At 36.9% G+C, this 10160-nt stretch overlaps 1 protein-coding gene across 2 annotated transcripts in view; it reads right to left on the bottom strand.

Moving 5' to 3' along the window:
* JAK2 (Janus kinase 2) overlaps positions 1–9934 on the bottom strand; it is a 90854-nt gene extending 80920 nt beyond the window's left edge. For both annotated transcript variants that reach the window (XM_017732802.1, XM_017732800.1), the window contains exon 1: positions 9805–9934. The gene's annotated coding sequence lies outside the window, so the exon portion shown is untranslated. The remainder of the gene's footprint in view (positions 1–9804) is intronic.
* Between the last annotated feature and the right edge of the window lie 226 nt (positions 9935–10160).

Raw genomic sequence — 10160 nt, 5'->3', positions numbered from 1 at the left:
ATATTATGTCTATAACCTTATATATATATATATATATATATATACACACACATATATATACATATATATATACACACACACACATACCCCTATATATATGAAAAAAATGTGCCTTTGACTAAGACTGTCTTCTTTTATTTTTAAGTTCAAAATAGTTATCTTGTATGTGGTGCAGTATCATTCATATTAGAAAGTTCACATTTTACAATTTAACTTCTTTTTTTCTACCACTTGCTGTGTAAGCTTACCAAATAAGTCTACAAGCCCATTTAACCTTGTTGCTGCATCGTGTATATTTTTGCCAGGAAGGCTTTAATACTTTCTTCCCTGAGTTTCTCTTTTATCTCCTTTAAGTGTCATCAGTGACAGTGATTTCCCACCTTATTTCCTTGACAGCAAGAGGACGTGCAGCAGTTTTGTTTGCTTAGTTTCTTCCTCTAAAGGCTCAGTGAGTAACTAGAAATTATGTCTAGATGAGAAAGATGCTGTACCAAACAACAGGTAAGTATTCTAGAACCACTGTAATGTATTATAAAGAATTAACTACTAGATGAGAAATTAGATTTTCCTCTTAACCAGAAATAAGCAAAATATTGTTTCAACCAATAATCACTATCATCACAGTGATAATTCTTGCATGTTTACTGCCTCTGAACATACCTCTCTCTAATAGGGGAAGTAATTAAGATGTTCTTTGCTTAACAATGGGATTTCTTAAAATTTCTTCTTTCCCCTTAATATTTAATAATCAAGAAAGCAGCCTAATAATTTAGGTCATTATAATTTGAAAAGAGGCAGGAACACAAAATTTAAAAAGCAATATAAACCAAAAAGAAGTGGAAACAGAAGGCAAGTATTCTAACATTACATATATATTTAGTTCCTCAAGTAAAAGAGCAAACCTTAGGAAGAAATGCAAGAATTTTAGGCACAAATATTATCACTAGTATAAGCTCTTATTAAACAAATTAAATGATGCAAAAAAATGGCATACTGATCCATGATATATTTATGTTCCTCAAGGGAAGATACCTGCATTCCACAATTAACTTTATTAGCAAGCAGTGAAATCACAGAGCAACCGTTAAGAAAGGCAAGTATTAAAACTTGACTTGTGAACCTGTACACAGGAATCCAGTTTGATGAAAGAACCATACTGCACTGGCACACCCTTGTAACTAGTTCTAGAAGACATTCATTCCAGCAAAACAGAAAGCATTGGTCTCAACAGGTTGAAATTTAATGACCTGACAAAAACAAAGACCTTAACTCCAAAAGTTCCAGCAAGTTTAACAGTCCATGAATCTCAGAGTCTCAAAGAGAAAATTAAAAATAACACGAACTCCCAAATATTAATACATGTGTTTTATGCATTACACTATACATGTAATATATAATTAAGTACTCAGCATTTTAATGGCCAAATTTATTTATTCAAATTAAATATATCTTCTTTTAAGTTGACTGAAATTGATGCCATGAAGATTTTTTGCCTTTTCTTTTATACCCCTGTTATACCTTTTTACAACTTCTGTATTCTCAGTGCTTTTTGCCTACATTCTTGGACTTGTTTGTCAAACTGAGAGATTAAACATTTTAGAAGCTTTGTAGCTAGGGATCAGTGTGCCCCAGACCCCAAGGTCCTCTCCAGAACAGATTCTATAAACTAAGATAGAACCATCCAGGGGAAGGCTCCTTGGGGAGGGGGGCTCACCTGAGCCTCTCATTGGGGAATCTTTGATAGATATGCTAATTAGTAAAACCTATAATGTTATACCTGATTTTTTGGGGGTTTTCAGCAGGGTGCATTTCAATGTATATGACCTGGACATGTGCACCTAAGGATCCTTAAAATAAATACCAAGGTAAAATCCCTTTTCCCCTCCTAACCATGTATGACTCTTGATTTTAAGACCAGGAAAAGGCATCAAAATTAAGGAGAACATTTAATATAAAACACTCATGTTGCACATTTACTTTTTAAACTGTTGTTCCACGTATATAATCACTGAAGCAGCCAAATAGTTCTTTGCACTAATGTTTTTAATTAAACAAGACACATGGTGCATTTTTATGAAAGAAGAGATGGAATTTAACGAGTCCAATCTAGAATTTGAATTTTAATTAATTACATTATGCCAAAAAGCACAATGGCTATAATTTTCAACTATAGTAATTTTTAACTTACTGCTGGCATACTGCATTTCTAAGATTGAAATGTAACAAAAACATGATACTGTCAAGAAAAACTACAGTTGACATTATTAAATACAGTACTTAGAAAGAAACGTTAGATAACCAAATAAATTTATCAAAACATACTGTATTTTTCAAACCGTGCAGTTCATTAAAGATGAAAGCTCAGTTAATTACATGAGCTGAACAGCCTGTTTCTGGTCACAATATCCTTCAAGGATTTAAAGCAATCATAGTTCATCATCGTATGGTTATTTTTACACATACTGGAAGAAGAATATATTCCCAGTTTGTTGGAAAATCTCTGGCCACCTACTGTCCTGGCTTCTCTTTAGAAATCTGCCAATATTCAGGTCTTAGTTGAATTTAAAATTCTGAGTCTAGGCCCTATTCCACTAACAGAAAAAAAACGACTGGCAAACAGGAACAAGTTCACAGCAGAGGCCACCAACACAGATGGACACTGTAGCACAGACCCCATGAGGACAGACTGGGGAGCAGGGTCTATTCCACCTGGAAGAGACTGGGGGAGCCTAACAGCAGTCCCCAGTACCAACATGGAAATCATTCAGAAGATGGAGCCAAGCTCTTGTCCTCCATTCACAGGACAAGAGACAGCAAGAGCAAGTTGAAACACAAAATGTTCAGAGAGGATATAAAGAGAAAGTTTGACATCCAGAGGATAGCCCAGCAGTTGATGTGTTGTCTCCATCCTTGGAGATTTTTATGACCTGCCTGGATACAGCTTTCATACCTGTTATGACCTCCCTACTGACCCTGCTTTATGCAGAACTTTGGAACAGAAACCAACTGAGGTCCCCTCCTCACTAAATTATTCTGTGGTTCTATACCTACAATACCTCTCTTTAACCGAAAGTTACATTATTTGACTAAATTTAGGCTTTAGTAGAATTGTAACTATAACCTGCAAACAATTTTCTTTAAAACAAGCAATAAAGAAATCTTTTCATCTCTATTAGCTGCCTGTCCACTGAAGATCAGGGATGATATGCTCTTGTTTTCATTCTGTGTGTCTCCTGAGCATGAAAGAGGACCATCACTTTTCCTGGCTTCATGGATATTTAACCCATTAACTACATGATAAAGTGATCAAGGTCACTTCCCCTTAGGCATTCTCAGTCAGAAACACTTCAGCTACACTGCAGCAACTCAAAATAATGAGTTTTTTATCCAAGACATACTAGAGATGTTGGAGAAGGAGCGAAGTAGTTTGACACATTAACACAAAGCACCAAGTGCTCTACATGCTGCTCAAAACTAAAGCTTTTCTGTATTTCCAGAAATGGCTTCAAAAAATCTAACTATAAAGCTGCTCAAAGGCCTTTCACAGAGTTTGGCTGAGCAGTCCACAAGGCTACTGCAAGGACAAGAAACTAGACAGTCAATGCCTTCTAGCATATTATGGCATGCGGTTAACGTGCTGTAATACCAAGTCATGACAAACTTTAAATATCCTTCTATAAAGTGTGACTAAGAAATAGTATTTCACCACCCTGCACAGTCATAACAACTGCACAACCACATCACAGCTTAACAACTTAAACTACAAAAAGAGACATCATCTATTATCAACCTACTCAAAAATTTTTATCTCAGATTCATGAGTTCAAAAAAATTATGTGTCAAAACTCACCGAACCACCATAAAAATTGACGTTTTTGCATTCCAAAGTGAGTTTAAAATTCAGTTTTGTAGGTTGACTGGCAGAATTATTGATAAGTGCCGTGGTTTAGGAATAGTATTTCCAATTCAGTACTCCCACTAAAAAGAAACCCTAGTTGCTCCCTCCATGTCCCCACTCCGGTGAAAGACACAAAAGGCAGAGATTACAGGTTGAGATAAGAACAATTTACTGGAAACAGCAATGAGATAAGAAAACAGTAACAGCAACAGTATTAATAACAAAAGTGTAAAAACGAGGGTGATTTACATTCAAAATGCTCCCCAAAGGCCACAGGTTCCCTTTGCCTACCACACTTCTTGACCCCAAGCCTCATCACCCTTCCTTCCCGAAGTGAGAGTGCCCTACTTCTGACAGCACAGATGAAGTGCTTGGTATAGAGCAACAACCTACACACTTCCACATGGCTCCAGGCTCCACCCCCATGCCGCTACTGCAGAAAAATTAACTCTGTCTTGGCTGAAACCAGGACAGTAAGACAGCAATATCAGCAAGTGGCAGAGCTCTTTGGAAAAAGACCTGAAAAAATACCAAAGCCCAAGAAAACTATGGCACAGCTTAAGGGTGCTGCAGTCTAAAGATACCGTTCTAAACACTGTTAATACACCCGAACCAGTTTGGGTAGCAAAGGCCATGTGAAACCTCCAGTGTCCTGTACAGTTTACACTGCTGTGGCTTCCAGCTGCTAAAAGATGAAAGAGTTTAGGTACACACCTACGTGTGTTACCATCACACATGCAACTATATTGCAAACACAGCTTCAAATTTATTTGGTTCTGATTGATACTGGTGTGATCTCATTAAACCTCAGCCAAATAAATCCCCTGGTTTATTTATTCTCCACCGTGATGCACATCTATTTCATCACACTGCTTTTACGTCTGCCAGTGCATAACAATGAAAAGCGAAAATTCCATTTCATTTTTATGTCCACTTTGCACAGTGCCTATACGTTTTACTAAGTCTTGCACTGCCATTACCACAAAGTTAAGTCTAATATGCTTCTCCCCAGCTTCTGCAAGCTTGCTTATGAAATACTCATTGAAATTCAGTACAAGTCCATCATCCTTTCAATGTCCAAAACACGGTTTTGGTGTGCTAGGCTCCAGTTTTAGGGACTAAAAGACCCATAGGAATAGAATAGCCTAATGTTAGCCAACTACCTTGAAATCACCTTTAACTGAAGAAACCAGGTTAGGAGAAAAGCAACCAGAAGTACATTTTCACAAGCTCCCTGACAGAGAGCATAGTTACAAAGAATATACCTGAAGACCCAGGTATATGGCAATTAAAAGATAACCATGCACCTATTTACACAGTTGTTAGAGTAGTTCCAAAGTCTGTCTTTTGGGAGCCAGCTGTTGGATTGACACATGCTTTACTGCCCACAGCTGAGGATCTGGGTCTTGAGCAATCCAGTGCCCTCCGATTCCACTAGGAACCCAACATTTCTTTTGTAGCTCAGTCCATCTTCAGGGTTATCCAGGATGTGATTACACAACATCTTCTCTGACATTGCAAGCCAGCTTAAGAAGTTACCCTGTCCATTCCCTTTCCCTCATGCCACTTGTTCCAAATGAGACAAAAAAATTAATTTTAACTTAGGTCACTTGTGATACAGTTTACAGCGCAGCCCTACGAAAAGCTGTTATGTTTACACAACGGAGTGAGCAGCAAATTCCAGTGTTTGTGAGAGGCTAAGGAAAGAAAAGTCTTGAGAACAAAGACAGTTTCAGAGAACAGTTAATACACACCATGAAACTCCACCTTATTTTTAGGTGTCTGTGACTTCATGGTTTGTAATTCCATCTCCATGGTTTATAAACCCTTCTTTTATTAGGAATTAATGTTTGTTTTCCAATTGTCTTTGTCCTCAAATGCTCTTACCTTAGTCTCCCAGTCAAATTTTTACCTAATACATAAGTCAGACACCACCTGCAGCCATACCTCTGACGTGAATCCATGTAACTAATCCCATAATTTCATGTTGAAATTAAAAGGCCTCCCAATCTAAATGCACTTAAGTAACTAAGGCCTCTAAAAACTGATAAACACAGGTACCAAATGTACTGTATATTTATGTATCAAGATTGGATATTTAGAAGGCAAAGGGTTTCTTACTTTAGAAATACCTGACAGTGCTAGAAACCCAAGATGTTGACAGGGTTATGACACACTGAATACTGACGAACATTTTGAAACCCTTGCAGTCAAGCAAGACCAATGGATAACAGAGGTGGAAAATACTCATTTAAAGCATATTAGACCTGTACACTAACACTATTCCTCTAAGATATTATCCACCCACCAAAAAAACCTCAAAATTCTTGCATTGTTTCTTGTGAACAGGATTATGTACAAAAAAAGATCTCAAAAACAGATTTAAACTGATTTGATAGTTACTCTCACTAAATACTACAAAAAAGTAAATCCTTGAGACCAATGAAGTCACATGAACAAGCTTTTTTAAATTTTTAATTATACATGCAAGTAACTTTAATCACAACATTTTAAACATGTCTAATAAATCCATTTATTTAAAACACCTGTAAAAGACTTTCTTAGGTCCTGAAATCTACTGCAACTGCACAAGCACATAAGCAGAACAATAAAGGTAACACCAGCTAAATCAGCTGCACTAAACTGTTGATAAAAAACTTTACACCACAAACAACACATAGATCAAGAACTGCAGTCAATATCAGGAAAGGTCCCACATGGGGCTGGCATGCAGAGCAAGAAACACCACACCATACATATTTATGCAAGCATATAAGCACTTTCAAAGTCCTAGCCTAAAAACAACTATGGTGATAACCGGCTTACATGAAACTTGAGCAGAATCAAAACTGAGAGCTAGCTAAGCAAAAAAAAACCGGAAGACAGATAATGTCTGATGTCAACAAACACAAAATAATAAACCCCTGAAAGAATAACTCGCAGTTATTCCTACGTGACACTAAATTCTAAGCCAAATGTAAGCAGATAAACAAAACAACCACTCCCAGGATGTGCCGCTCAACAGAATCTCTGCTTAATACAGGCACACACAAGACAAGAAATGAAGTGTTCTGATGAAAAGAGGGAAGGTATTGAAAACATTCTTAATTCACCTGGAATATTGTCTTTCATGACATCACAAAGACCACAGAAAAACAAAATCAGTTCATAGATTTGTATGAGCTATGAACAAATACTGGAGAGTCTAAGAAAAAAGAAAATACACACATACATATAACCCCTGCCACCACCCCTGCAAAAAAAACCTCCACACAAAACCAGAAGAAAACCAAAAAGACAGAAGACAGAAAATCAAAGCATCAAGAGCTAACACCTCCCTTCCTAATAAAAGGAAGTGTACAACCATGATTAAAAGCAATCTACTAACAATAAAAGGAACCATGTAATACTGGTCAGTAGTCATTGTCAAAGACAGATGCAGAGACAATTCACCTCATAAAAGGACAATGCTTCTATTGATTTTAAATCAATAGCTGCCTGTACCAGATTGGAGGGGTTTTTTTCTACAAATCAGATTTAAAGATTCAGCTTTGACTGTGTGACACAGTAACTACATAACCAAAATTAGATGGACAATTGCCTTCTAGGCAAGTCATTCTACATAACACATGAGAGTTATCACTGTCCATGAGAACCAGACCTCTCTGCATCCACTACTGCATAACCCACAGAGCTTGACATTTGAGTGAGGCATCATCCTTTTTCTTTGAGCATCTTACAGGTTGCAACTGACAGTGAGAACGTACCTTGCACTTGTACCTTGAAGCTCTCACTGCACTGAGACGCACAGAACCCATTTAAGTGAAACATACAATGTACTCTCTAGATGAACACAGTATGCAGCAGGGAGCATCTACTTGTATGCAGCAAATAAAACTGGATTACAGTTCCTTCAGCAAAACTACTGTAAAGAAGCTTCTTTGTATATTCACATTTTCGTACTGTTTTTGACATCTGCATAAAGACAGATCTATCTTAGAAAATAATTTTGAAAATCTCACATTCGGAAATTCAAGAAGGCTCCTCATTCCCCTTCTGATAAAGAAATTTCATCTGAAACAAGTTAAAGAAACACAAACGTAAGCATGAGCTCAAATGTTGACTCAAATCATGCTAGTGTTACTCATATTAGTCATCTTACTGGGCTCATGCTGAGAACCCCATGGGACATATGAATACATAAAGAACCCACCAAAATCAGTGCACAGCCAGGGTCAGAGGCTTTGAAACAGCAGCTCTATTAAGTCAAATGAAAAAAATATAACTGTGTACTGCCTAATGACAGTGATAACATTTGCACGCAAGCCTAGATAAAAAGTAGCAGGTGTGTTACAAGAAAAACGCTAACCTGAAGAAAAAAAACAGGAGCACTAGGATAGGATAATTTGGGTTGAAAGGCACCTCAGGTGGTCATCTCGTTCAGCCTTCCACCCAGAGTTCCAGTTACTTTTCTTAAAAAAGCCACCAGATTTTGGTTGCCTTGTTCCAGTTGGGTTTTTTTAGAACACCACTTTTTTAGAACAAATACTTGGTTTATTATTGCATAGTCAGTTCTGTTAATTGCTTTTTAATTGCAAGTTTTGTAACTTTTGATACTCTTCTCTTCATAATTAACACCATTTAATTACTGTTTCTGTTTAATACTAACACATTTCTGAATTTTGTTTATTTCCCTTTTAAGGCTCTTTCAAATGACATCTCAGGTTATTTCTTGTAACTGCAAACATCGTCCCTTAGCTTTTTGTTTACATAAGGTCATACTTTAAAAATGCCCCAGAGCTGAGATAAAGAGACCAGTGGCAAAGCAACAACCTCATTCAGCAACTCCTTTTCTTCTAACTTCAGAAAGATGATGCCACTGCTAGTACAACATGGCAGCAACACTCACTTTAGTACTATTCTGCAGTCATGCATAACTTTACCTCCATATAGTTTGGAAATGGTTATTCTACAGAGATTTCAGCTTTTTATTAGCCTAATCACCACTTTAAACAGCTACAAGTAAAAAGCAGTAGCAGCCTCCTTTCATTTTCCATTCTGCAGCTCCAGTCAGTCTGATTTGACCAACAAGGATGTTGGACCACTTTCTGCATTCCACCTACTTCTTGCTCATTACACTTCTTGCTCATTACAACCTCCCCTCCCAGCAGCAAATACTACTTCCCCATGTTGCTGGTGTTGTCACTTACAAAAATGAAATTCTCTGTAGATAGCTCAATTTTAAGGTTTCTCTGGAAAGTGCACCACTGCTTAAAATCCCTGTCATTTCATACAATAATATTGAAGTTGTTTAATTCAAAATTCTAGATTAACACCATGTAAGTAACTCTGGATGCACTCTCATCAAGCACAAGACGGTAGTGGCTACTGTATTCCTACTGAATCCTCAAATTACTGCCAACAACCCTAAAAAGGGAAGAAAAATGGGCATGCCCAAAGAACATCACTGCAGTATTAGCCCTGTATCAGTTATGAAGAAGACTGAGATGCAGGGAAGGGAAGGAAAAAAAGTTAATCCATATAGCTGATCCAAAATACCTTTATTTTAAGTGTGCGCAGAATCTCTCTATAGTCTTCTGTCAATACTAATTTTCCATAAAATAGAAACTTACACTTCTCTCTCACTTAAATTACATATACATTTAACTGGCAATAGAAGAAATGAAGTAGATAATAAATTGGTACGATTTACAGAGCTAAGATGTCAGAAACACTGATCATTAAGCAACTAATGATCAAGTGCAGAATCACACTAAAAACTGTAAATAGCCATTACAATCTTCCCAATTAAGTTTCCTTCAGTCCAGCAACCAAAAGGAATACAGTCAACAATTCTCAGCGTAAGACAATTCATGGATAACCAAAGGAAGGTGCTATTTTCTCACCTGTCACTGACTGCAGAAGTGAGAAATTTGAAGACAATGCCACAATCAGGTTCTAATTAGATTTCAGTCGCAAAAAAAAAAAAAAATCTGAGGAAGTTTTATCTGATTTTTTTTTCTTTAAAAAAAAGGAAAAAAGAAAATGAAAAATAAATTATCTTGTGAAAATTAATCAAATCCATTAATTCACAACCCACATCTAACAGAACATTTCTCCACGCAGAAGCAAATTCAATAGACACATATAAAGAAAAACCGCAAATGTGGTTCCGTGACTGTTTGCCCTCCTTCTGCGAAGTGATTTTTTTTTTTAACGCCACAAATAAGTGTTCGCGAGGAAGTTCTCCCGCAACACACAG

This window comes from Corvus brachyrhynchos, unplaced genomic scaffold (assembly GCF_000691975.1).
Source record: "Corvus brachyrhynchos isolate BGI_N302 unplaced genomic scaffold, ASM69197v1 scaffold194, whole genome shotgun sequence".
NCBI lineage: Eukaryota > Metazoa > Chordata > Aves > Passeriformes > Corvidae > Corvus > Corvus brachyrhynchos.
The sequence above is the reverse complement of the archived record's forward strand: the minus strand, read 5'-3'. Positions and strand labels throughout refer to the sequence as shown.